This window comes from Arachis ipaensis, chromosome B07 (genome assembly GCF_000816755.2).
Source record: "Arachis ipaensis cultivar K30076 chromosome B07, Araip1.1, whole genome shotgun sequence".
NCBI lineage: Eukaryota > Viridiplantae > Streptophyta > Magnoliopsida > Fabales > Fabaceae > Arachis > Arachis ipaensis.
This window is the reverse complement of record NC_029791.2, coordinates 81,773,747-81,786,361: the sequence shown is the minus strand read 5'-3', so window position 1 is coordinate 81,786,361 and position 12,615 is coordinate 81,773,747. Positions and strand designations below refer to the sequence as shown.

At 32.6% G+C, this 12,615-nt stretch overlaps 1 long non-coding RNA gene across 1 annotated transcript; it reads right to left on the bottom strand.

Moving 5' to 3' along the window:
- Positions 3,668-10,557, bottom strand: LOC107608370. The gene is made up of 3 exons (XR_001612837.2): positions 10,509-10,557; positions 7,671-7,746; positions 3,668-3,679 (listed from the first exon to the last, which is right to left on the bottom strand). It is a non-coding gene; the product is annotated as an uncharacterized LOC107608370 (long non-coding RNA).

Sequence of the window (12,615 nt, the reverse complement as noted above, 5' to 3'; positions counted from 1 at the left end):
CTTCAATCCTAATAAAAAAAAAAACTACTACAAATATTAAAATCTACATCTCAAAGTAAAATAAAAAAAGTGACCAAAATAATATAAACACTGCATTTCAAAATATAATATATATTTAATAAGTCTTACATAATCATAAATCCAACACAATCAGTGTTTAACACCTATATTTACATATCAAAGTAAATTCAAATAATGCAATACTAAAATTGAATTGGAAAAGAATTATGCTATTAATATTTAACTAAGCTAAAAACCTAAAATAAAGAGTTACTTTGATAATAAAGGTCTTCAGTCACTTCAATCATAAAATTCTACAACTACTTCATGGAATAGTAGAAGGTGACCTTGTCTCTATTGGAGATTCTGCAATCTAGGATTAAAAAAAAATAAAAATATGTTAGAATAAAAACAAAGACCGTTAAATAATTTAAGTCTAATATGAAAAGGCATAAGTCATCTACACAAATTAAGAAAATGAACAACAATAACTAAATCATTATTTTACTAAATCATGCACAATGAAAGATTCAAGAAAAAAATCTATATATAATATTTACCCCATTATTCGTAGCTGTAGGAAAGTCATGTGGCACTTTTCCACCCATACAATGATTAATGAAATATGTCACCTGGGCTTGTAATAAAGAAATTGTTGCTTTATTCTCTTGTAATTCTACTTCCATAGAGCGAACTTTAGCCATATCAAAGTCATGATTGCATGAAGAAGATGCCCCTCCTAAACTATTAGAAGATTTCATGACTTGGGAGAGACAAATACCAAATCCTACACCTTTAACACGACCCGGGTGTTCTTTTTCAAATAACTTGATATATGCATCATCAGTAGAACTCTCATTAGCTTGAAGCAAAGTTAATTGTTCCTATGGTAAAAATTTGAGAAATGCATAATCATTAGAATAATATCTATCATCATTAAGAAATAAAGCCAAAATAAAGTGAAAATGCTTACACTTTTCTCTCTAGCCTCATCATTAATAAAAGATCCATCCTTCTTCTTATGACTAATTGGATACATTTCAGCTCTAGTAAAAACTCTCTTGTTTGCAGTTTCCTATCAATTCAATAAATCGAAATTCAATTCCAACGCATGTAAAAATTAAATAACATAATATTATCCTGATAAAGACTCAATCACAAACCAACTCGTGTTTCTTCCTAGCAATCGTCTTCGATCCGAGTGTATGAGGAATTGTTTGTTTTTCTCGATTACTTGCATTTTTCTCACACATTTCCTACCCATGCAAATTCAATTAGCAACTTGTCAATATAAAGTGAAAGAAAGAATGAGATAAAAATAAATATAAAAATTAAATATGCTTGAAAAAATAAGAGGTAAATTTATTTATTTTTTAATCACAAGAATATTTTTACAAAAGCAATCTAAATACTTTTAAAATTAACTCTTTTTTTTTTTTATCTTTTTTCCCTCACTACAATAAAACATTGTTCTTGTGGTGCCTAAAATTAAAGTCCCTATCTAAACAGGTTCATACATCGTACATGTAAATGTCATTCTAGTGGCAAACCAAATCCTAGAAGGAATATATTTACTTTATAGATGTATAAATTAGCTTAAATTGAATTTTTGTAGGAACTTATGCAGGTATATTGACTATTGAAGTAAAAATATTTGTATCGTGTCTCAAATTAGTTCTTTAAAATTTCAAGTAATTAACCCAATATTGATGACTCCCAAATGTTTTGATTTGTGACTAGTGTTAAGTTGGCAGAGCGACAATAGTAACTGGAAAAAGGAGTCATAATCGAGGAATTTGTGTGAGAATGATAATTTTTTTACATAAAGAAATATAATAATTTAACTCATTATATAAATGTAATACGGCATTATAAAGTGAAATAAAATAATATAATGAAAGATAAAATTAAAGTGTGATTTAAAGATAAAATTAACATGAGGCATTATAAAGATAAATTCAATTAGCAACTTGTCAATATAAAGTGAAAGATAGAATGTGTATTCATACAATTACCTGAGTTCTGGACTTTAATCTATAATCAATAAAAGTTGCCCATTGACCTAAGCTGACTCCAACTCCTTTTGGTAACAATGTTATATTTGCTCTCGAGTAAGATTCCAATTATAATTATCGTTAAACAATTTGCATCTATCATCTTTCCACTTCCTACCAAGATTTTGTAGTATGTACTTCTTTTGCTGTCCATCATCAACTTTAAAGAATCTCTACATAGTATAAACATAAAAATAATTAACCTAAATAATTGTAACATAGACTTATAGGTAAAATTGTTTAAACTTATTAATAACTAAAATTGGAACATAATTCACAAAAATGTTCATAGACTCATGCTATGCCCAATTGCCAATCTGAGATGCAGGAAGTTAATTATTAGCATAATATGGCACCAAGAAAGTTAATTATTAGCATATCAGAACCACAAAATGTAATTTATAACTAAAATAATAGCATAATATGACCATAAGGGGCATGCAGCATAAGAAATATATTAGTGTGGTACACTTATGCACGTGTAGAGAAGTAATATATTTTACATATTTATCTAAATAAAAAAGCCAGGAAAGCACATAGTAAAACAGTGAATGCCTGAAAATCAAATAAAATAAAATGAAAGACAAGTTTCTTGCCACCAATAAAAAGAAACATAGATCCAGTTTTTAAATTGGTTTTTTTATTTATAAATTTGACAACAAAAAATTTAAACATCAATTCTTTTTCTGCTAAAAAAAACAGAAGTAAAAAGAAGGATGAGAAAAGAATGAAGAATGAAATTAACTTTAGTGTTAGTTAAAAAATAGTTGATTATCTGATTACCAAACCAAGCACATTCAATAGTTAAATAAATAAAACATAGAATATCTGGTGAGTGGCCAATACAGATTTAATTAAGAGAATAAGCTAGCTAGTAACTTTTTCATGAATAGCCCATCTTCAATTATTCAACAACAATACGTATTAGGCTAGGGGGCATTTAGTGAGTTGGCCAGCTATATTATATTCATTAATAAATAATAGCTGAAATTGTCCTTGGATGACACAATACTAGAACATAGGAATGCATGTATTGAAAATAATTAAATCATTATTAAATAATTAAATAAAAAAGAACCTGAATAATATCCTTATAGGCTCCATTTTTGTATGGCTCTTTTGGAACTAAAGGCTATTTCTCATAACTTATAGGAAAGTTCTTGAAATTTCCAGCAACAGCTCCCAAAAACAATCCTAAAAGTCCACCAGATTCACCAATTGGTTGGACATGCTCATTCCAATGCACAATAATTTTAGTCTCACGAGACAGCACCCACACATCTTTCAACCTTAAGTGACCTTCCTTAATCATTCCATTTGCATCTATCAAATTATTCAAGTAGTATACCATACATTATTATACTTCCTTCCTTGTAGAAATTTAAATATACAGTGCTATAATTGAACTAAACTTAATAATGTACCTTCGAATTCAACTGTCCAGTACTTATTAGACTTTCTTCCTTGTACATCTAATTGAACATGTGGAACTTCTGAATCAATAGATAAAGTAGCTTCAGGCTCTATGGATTGAGAGGACTCATCTTGATCAACAGGGGGTGAATCATTGAACTCATGAGTAGATGTATTCTCACGTGAAGAAACAACCTTTCTCTTAGTCATTTCTACAACATATCAAGAGATATTAAGATTAATATATCAATAACATAATGAAAATAAAATAATAGTACTTAATTTTATCAGCTAAGAACCAAAGAAACAAGAAACCACTAATTCAAACTATTAAGTATATGTAATAAAACATAAAATTATGAAAGAAAACAATAAATAACACTCTATGACTTGCAACTAAAGACTTACATTACTCTAAACTTTCTTCGTCTATAATTGATCTTGCTAATGGTACATGTGAAATGTTATCTGGAAAAAATTGTCCCAAATCTTGTGATGGATAACCTACACTGTCATAAATTATGTCTTCATCCTCATTGCCCATATCATATAAGTCTCTTGGCTTTACTTGAATTGGTATGCTCCAACCTTTTTCTTTCTCATCCTCTACATAATAAACCATTTGAGCTTCGTTAGCCTTAATATATGGCTCATCATCCTCATGCTCACCGGTATGTATCAATCTACTAAAGTTGATAGAGGTAAAACCTAATTTGTCTTCTTTCATGGCCTTTGGGTTTGTTGTGTTAGTCCATTCATATTTAAACAAGGTTACAAAGAATATACTATCATAATTAAGTTCAATAACGTCGACTAACTTTCCATAATAAGGAACTGCTCCAAACCTCATATTGGGATCACTATTGCGGGAGTAACTTCTTGTTCCAAATGTCCCAAAAATATTACTGTTTTGAGTTTTTAAACCTTTTCACGTTCTACAGTCCTAAACTTGTATCCATTGACATTATATGCAGAAAATCTTCTGGCTTGGTCAATCGTCCCTTTAGCAAGACTAAAAAATACCATTCTCTTAGATTCTTCAATTTTATCAAGATCTCGAACAATCTAAGAAAGCATGATGAACTTTTTATCAACTTCATATGATGGAAATTGAAAAAAATAACTTCAACGAGGAAGAATTTGACTCACACGGGTAGAGAACCAACTTGTAAACTCTCTATGAACTTTTTTGTCTATCTCTGATGTATTTCTTGTGCGACTTCTTAATTGCTTTCGTACAATGTTTCTAAACTCTCTATATATGTCTTAATATTAGGATTAAAGGTCATTAAAAGAATTTTACATATATGAATTAGAACATGCTGAGATACTCACTGGAGATAGTTGTCAACTATGGAGCAATTAGTCAACACATGTCTATGAGCTTGTAACTTCTCGGTGGCTGTTAAAGTGAAATATGAGGAAACACCAAGTGGTTTACCTACTTGAGGAAACAAAGTATCTAACCAAGGATTTAATTCTTCATGGGTTAGTCCATCATCAACTCGGCGAGGTTGATTCCATCTAGTCTCAATGTTCTCTAAATATCTGGAGCAAAATGTAAGAATTTCTTCCATTAAGTATCCTTGCGCTATAGATCCTTCTGGTTGTGCTTTGTTACGTACATATGACTTCAAGTGTTCTAAATACCTATCCAAGAATGAAGATTAAATACTATCCAACAAAGTTATAAATAACAATCTAAGCTAATAATTTTACCTCTCAATAGGGTACATCCATCTATAATGGACAGGGCCTCCAAGTTTAGCTTCTTCTACAAGGTGCACCATCAAGTGAACCATAACTGTGAAGAATGAAGGAGGGAATAACATTTCCATGTGGCATAACGTGAGGACAATTTGATCTTGCAACTTTTCCAAACAGGGGGCACTTAACGCTTTACCACATAATTGTCTAAAGAATGAACACATCTCAATAAGCACTGCAGAGACCTTATCAGGCAGCCCTGTTCGCATGGCTAACGGTAATAATTGCTCCATAAGTATATGACAATCTTGACTTTTTAACATCCCACTCAACTTAAGAGACTTTAGGTCAATGCACCTTGATATGTTGCTTGCATAACCATCGGGAACAGTGACATTTTTCAAAGTTGTCAAGAATCTCTTCTTACCCAAATTGTTCAGAGTATAAATTGTCGGAGGACACTTTCCATTTTCCCTTAGCCACAGATCAGGCTTGATATCCATTTCTTGAAGGTCTCTTCGAGCATTTATGTGATCTTTTGACTTCGAACTATTATTTAACAAAGTATATAGCACGTTGTCACATACATTTTTCTCAATATGCATCATATCGAGATTGTGACGTAGCAAATTAGACTTCCAATATGGCAACTCAAAAAAATGCTCTTCTTTTTCCATTGTTGAGTACCACCTCCTTCAACAGTTCCACCAGTGCGTAATCTTTTACCACTTCTTCCTACTTCTTCTCTTCGGCCAAAGGTGACATTAATATTCTCAACTTGTGAAAGGATTTCACTGCCAGATAATGTTCTTGGTGGAAGCCTTGTTTCTTGTCTTCCATTAAATTGAACGGTGTTTAATCTAAACTTGTGTCTCTGATCCAGAAAGCGACGATGACCCATAAAACAATACTTTTTGTTGTGATTGAGACGATGAGGGATGTTATCGAAGTTGCAAGATAGGCAAGCAATTCCTGTGTATGTATTCCATCCAGAAAGCGTCCCTAACCTAGGAAAGTCACTAATTGTCCACAATAAAGCTGCGTGCAACTTAAACACTTCTTGTGTTAAAGCATCATATGCATCGCAACCCTCAACCCATAACTCCTTCAACTCTTTTATTAGAGGTTGCAAATAAATATCTATGTTATTTCCTAGCATTTTCTTGCCAGGAATTATCATTGAAATTATGAATGATGTCGATTTCATACACGTCCATGGAGGAGTATTATACAGAATGAGAATGACAGGCCAAATACTATGATTTGTACTCAAAGTTCCATGTGGATTGAAGCCATCGATAGCTAATGCAAGACGCACATTTCGTGGATCGGATGCAAAGTTGGAGTGCTCCAAATCAAACCTTTTCCAGGCCTCAGAGTCTCTTGGATGTCTCATTGCGTTATCCTCATTCTCAGCTGTAGCATGCCATCGCATATCAGCAGCAGTCTTTGACGAGTAGAACAATCTTTTCAATCGAGATTTTAAAGGAAAGTAATGAAGAACTTTTGCTGGATGCTTCTTCTTTTTGTTACCAATAATACTCAATGCCTCAGCTGGACCTTTTTTCTTATATGTCTTCCATCTAGACCTATTACAGACGTTACATGTCTCCCTGTTCTCATCTTCGCCCAAATACAACATACAATTGTTTGGGCAAGCATGTATCTTCGTGCAATCCAAACTGAGTTTAGAAATGATCTTTTTTACCTCATAAAAAGAACTTGGAATCCTTGCATATTCGATTGCGTCACTCAATAGTTCTAAAATCATCTTCATGGACTTGTCGGTCATACCACAAAGGGATTTAATATGGAACAACTTCAATAGAAAAGATAACTTCGAGTATCTCGTACACCCTTTATATAACGACTCTTCTCCATCCTTAAGCAGCTCGCTAAACCCTTTTGCTTCAAGAGTTGTATGAGATTCAGTAGGATCCAATCTTTGAGCACCACCATCAATGACTTCATTTGCTATGATGGGTGTTCCATTTCTGATGTTCCCACCAACTCCTAGACCTTCACTAATCAAGTTTCGAATTGGATCAACCTCGACCATAGGATGTTGCTCGTCGGCCATAGAATTTTGTTGTAAGTCTAAAAAAATACTACTTGAGACGTTGCTAGTTTCTCCTATCGAGTGCTCTACATGATAAAACCAAAATGTATATCCTATTGGAAATTGTGTACAAATCAAACGATCGTACACCTCGTCCCTTGTTAGCCACTTCTTAAAAGCACATGCATTACATGGACATATGATTATTCCATCGGCAGAATGATGTGCAAAAGCAAACTCAATAAATCTTGACACACCTTGTGCATACTCAAGAGAATTTCGTGGTCTCTTAATCCACGATTTATCCAGAACTTCCATAGCTTTAAAGTGTTTTGTTCTGGTTTAAAGCCATGTGCACTATTTAGTAACAACTATGTAAATATATATTTTTTTAAAAATACTAATCTACCAACCATAGGAAAAGAGATGTTACTTACTTGTTTTTCAAAAAAAATCAGCAGATAAGTAAGATGGAATAGGTAGGTATGTTACTTCCAAAGAAAACAGCCTTCACTGCGAAAGAAAAATAATAAAATAAGAATTAGAATTAGAATCAGAAAAATGAATTAACATGGATGAAAGATAGTAGCTATGTAGGTTGGCAAAAACCACAAGAGGTTGGCTTGTTATCCTGCCAAACGCACCTCAAAAATACAATTCCAAAAACCAACTCAAATCATAGTTTTCCTTGCCCCCTCCCCCTCTCTTAAAATAATAAAAATTGGATATCATTGCATGCATTTATTGCTCTTACGGGTTGGAATAAATATTCTCTTACTTAGCACCAATTTCAGACATAAAACGCAACAGTTCCACATGCAGTAGCATTTGCAGTTTCACAAAGAAAGTAAGAGAGAGATGGTACTACTCTTAAGACTTAACTGTTAATGCATCATCACTATTTACTATACATTCTCCATTCTTTCAATTCTATCCAAAAAAAAGTTCATAATTAGTTAGCTAGCTATGCACTCAAAACTATACAATATAACTTCAAGACCATCTTAACAACAAAATAAATATCTCTATAGCAAATGCATGAAAATATGATCAGAATAAATGCACGTCCGGTGTTGTTTACAGCAAGTGAAACTAAATAATCGCAGACCACAGAGAACACACTAATGAATGATTATATAAATTAATTTATGATCTAGAGTTTTTATGCAAGTTAACTAATTTTTACGTTCCATTACCAGGCTATCTGTCATGTTTAGAAGTTAGGTACTCATTCTGATTTACCTTTGATTAAGTACTAATTATATTCAAAACTAGTCTGGAGTCCTTAGTCAACCATATAAGATGTAATTTTACTCATTGAGCTCTCATTCATGAAAAGTCCTAATGTAAAAGTATACAAAAATGTCAATGATATCACTACGTGTGAATTTTAAATAGACACAAACCTATTGCACAAAATAGCCCATTACATGCTTCAACTATTAAATTCCTGATCTACTTCTTTCTTCCGAGAAATGCCCCTGATATCATTGTTTTTCAATTAATTACAACTCATCTTCAATTTAATACTAATAAAATAATAAGTGAATCAATCTTAAAAAAAAATACTATTTCTCTTTTATTTCTAGTATTCTCTAGCTAAATCTTTAATTTTTTCCTAACAAATATAATAATAAATTAAAAATAATTTAACGAATATATACTTTAAAAACACTTGATAAAATTACTAATTAAATCAGTTTATCGGAAAAAAAATAACAGGCTAATCCCCATCACCAACCAACTTTGATGAGGATGTCTCCATTAAACTACGCAGTTAGCATAATACTAATTGTTTTAGTCAAATTCGCTATGTAAAGTTGAATGGTCTATGCTTCAATAGACTAATGCTTATTGTTCTCTGCATGGAGTCTCTGCATCATATGATCTATTATTGAAGCATATAGTAAAATTTCAATTAAGAAAGTGCACAACACCGAACATGGAAGAGAAGTAGTGGATAGGAAATCAGCTGTTTTAAGTTTATGCAAAGAACTAATTTCATCCATCTTATCTGAGTACTCATGAACTATTTTAGTTTATAAAAATTTGTAAAAGCTAAATGACTCACATATATATGTATAAAGAGGCACCAAACTAACAAATAACTATATAATGATTCAAGCCTTTTGGACCTCTAAATGTGTGTGCACGTGTTCTGTTTCTAATCAAAGAAAAGCATGTAAAGTAATAATAAAAAAATCAGGTTAACTTATTCTTTATCTTGCACTTATTTCCAATTTCTTTTCTTGGGTTGTTTTTGTTGTCAATTAGTTTAAATCCTGAAATCTTCCATAACACCTTTTTGGTTTCAGTCGAAGACAGCAGCAGATGCATGTGTGCTTTATGACATCAATAAAAAACAGAAACAATCATTTTTCATCCATGGACATAAATCTATTGTCTTTGCCATTTATCAAGTTTTTAACTCTTGATGGTAGTATAAATTATTATCTTAAAGGGCATTTTTGTTTAAATTGTCTAGGTTTTTTTTTTTTTTAATTTACAGAAATAGAGAAGGGATAAACTAGAGAAGGGATAAACTAAAGAATATCAATTGTCGCTTGTTACATGAACAGTGGATCCCTTGCCTATTGTTGCATGTGCTAATACTTTCAAAAACTTGCCAAATCATGTTTATGTCATTGTGTTTATTAGATTCAACAATTATAATGGTGGGTGCACATACTTACTTCCCTTGAATAAGTAGCAAACAAAAGAGGTCAAGAAACAAATAAACATTCATATCAGCTAATCAGATCTTTGTCAAAACATTTTTTTTAAATATTTGAAAATGTTTCATTAAAAGAACTCATTATTAGCTAAACTTTAATAATAATCAATAAAGAAATAGATAAATAAATAGCACGCAACAAACTTAACTAACTTACCTTCCAGAGATGAGCTGTAAGAACCTCAAAGGTTGAGAATGGAAGAGATCCTGTCTTGATGCACTACAACAAAAAATTTTACCAAAGTTTTACCAAGTATAGACGAGACAAACACAAAGGGGTAGTAGCTATTTACTTGATTGATAGGAGAATTAGTAAACAGCATTTTATTGGTTACTTGCATGTGTTCTGTGGTGGAATAGGAATAATATAATCTATACTTTTAGTATTGACACTTGGCAGTAGCTATTTGACTATAGAAGTATGAATACATCAGAAAACAGGGCTAGCATTCATAGTAAACTAAATAATCCATTTTTTAACTTTAATTATCAATATTCATCAACAAAATTAGACAAATCTTAAAATACTAATAATTATTACCTGTGCCAAAGTTGGTCTTGACTCAATTTGGCTTCCTTTGTTAGGATAACTATTTCAGCTTAAGACCTGCAAAACCCAATTAATCAATTAATCAAACAAATCAAATACCTCTCTGATATGCATGCGTGGTGGTTTCTTTGGAGTTTTATTATTCTATTGTAGTCAGATTCTACCTACAATCAGTTTTGGGTCTATTTCTTCTTGTGTTTTGTATCTCAGATTTTGTTTGTTTTTTTATTTGTCATGATTATTGTTCTCTGTAGAATTTTTACTTAGCTCACAAATAAACAAACACACCCTCATTTCTTCTCTTAGTTGCTCATTTTACTTCATAATTTAAACCTCAATTGAGAACTAATTTAAACAGAAAATATGATCAAATATGCAACTCTGATCCGATCCCAATGATGAATTCATTAATGAAATTACACAGATTGCATACAAATTAAATCACATAAAGAACTTCTTCAAGCGCACTACTTTATCGGACCATTTCCTGTTATTAGTTTCAAGCTAGATTGTCTTTTAATCAAGACATTATTAAGTAATAAGTACGAATTCCTCTTTACAGTTTATATCCAATAAACCCCTAAATTCCTAATAGTAGAGAAAGAGACAGAGTAACCTTAAATTGCAGAAATTTGCACTTCCAGGAGAGAAATTCGTGCGTTCTCACAGTGATGAACAAGAAGGAGAAACAACTAGATAATAAGATAATGAGTTATCAGTGATTATTAACTAGAAGAAGTATAAAATTGAATTGGAAAAGAACAAAGAAAAACACAATTAGCTTACCAGAGACAGGAAAAAATCCGTATACTTTTGCTAAGCCATGATTCCTTGCAGATTTTCCTTCTGCACGAAGAGGTTTTGTTCACTGGAATTGGGGTTTTGGGTGCCAAGCTAGGTTTTGGAAAAATGAAGAACTGAGGTAATGGCGGATAGTGGGTAGTGGAGCTAGCGAGAAGTGCGAACGAAAGAGAAATTAGGCGGTTTAAGCATAGAATGGCGTGAATTCCATGAACCGCCGTGGAGTGAAAACGATGGCCGCCGCTGGATTTGTTTTTCAGAGGCGGGTTGCTCTCAACCGCGGGTATGTAAAATTAGGGTAGCAGCGACGGCGGTTCTAATTGACCGCTCCCCTAATATAGCCGCTGAAATTAGGTTTCCTTGTAGTGATAGAGATCCTTGACCACCAAATCTTGCCAAGACCTCTTTGTTATTTGATTTCCTTTGCACTTTACTTTTCATGTCTCTTAACCCAAAACCCCAAAATATACAATCCATAACCAATAACAAGAACACTACCTTGCAATTCCTTTGAGAGACGATTCGAGGTTTAAATACTTCGGTTATTAAAATTATTAGGGGTTTGTACTTGTGACAAACAAAATTTTTGTATGAAAGAATTATTGTTGGTTTAGAAACTATACTTGCAACAAGACTTCAATTGTGAAATTCTACACCATCAATTTTCCGATCATCAGTCACGTCAGCATACAATGCCCTAATAGATCAGACTATTTTAAATCGACTAGCAATAGTTGTCTCCACACCTCACTTGTGCATGAAGTTTCCCACGATAGAGGAAATTGCCACCATAAAGGGAGATCAAAAGTTGGCACGAAAGTGCTACAATGAAAGCCTTAATCTAAAAGGCAGCCCGGGCAGAAAAGAAGTCAACACTATCGAACTCGGTGGTGTTCAAACTCAGGAAGAACTACGCCCCCAACATGGAGAAAAGGTAGAAGAAGTGTAAATCGGATATCATTCTGAAAAGACAATGAATATAGGGGATAACCTAGAAGGAGGTGTGAGAGCACAGCTCGTTGACTCCTACAAAAAAACTCTGACCTATTCACTTGGGAAGCCTCTGACATGCTTGGTATAGATCCCGACTTGATGTCTCACAAGCTCGCTTTCTACCTGGGTTATACACCTATCCAGCAAAAGGTTTGGAAACTCAGGCCTGAAAAGACACAGGTCATGGAAGAACAGGTGCAAAAATTATTGGAAGCCAAATTTGTAAGAGAGGTAAAGTATCCATTATGGCTGGCTAATGTGGTTCTGGTAAATAAGCAAAATGGAAAGTAGAGGATGTGTATCG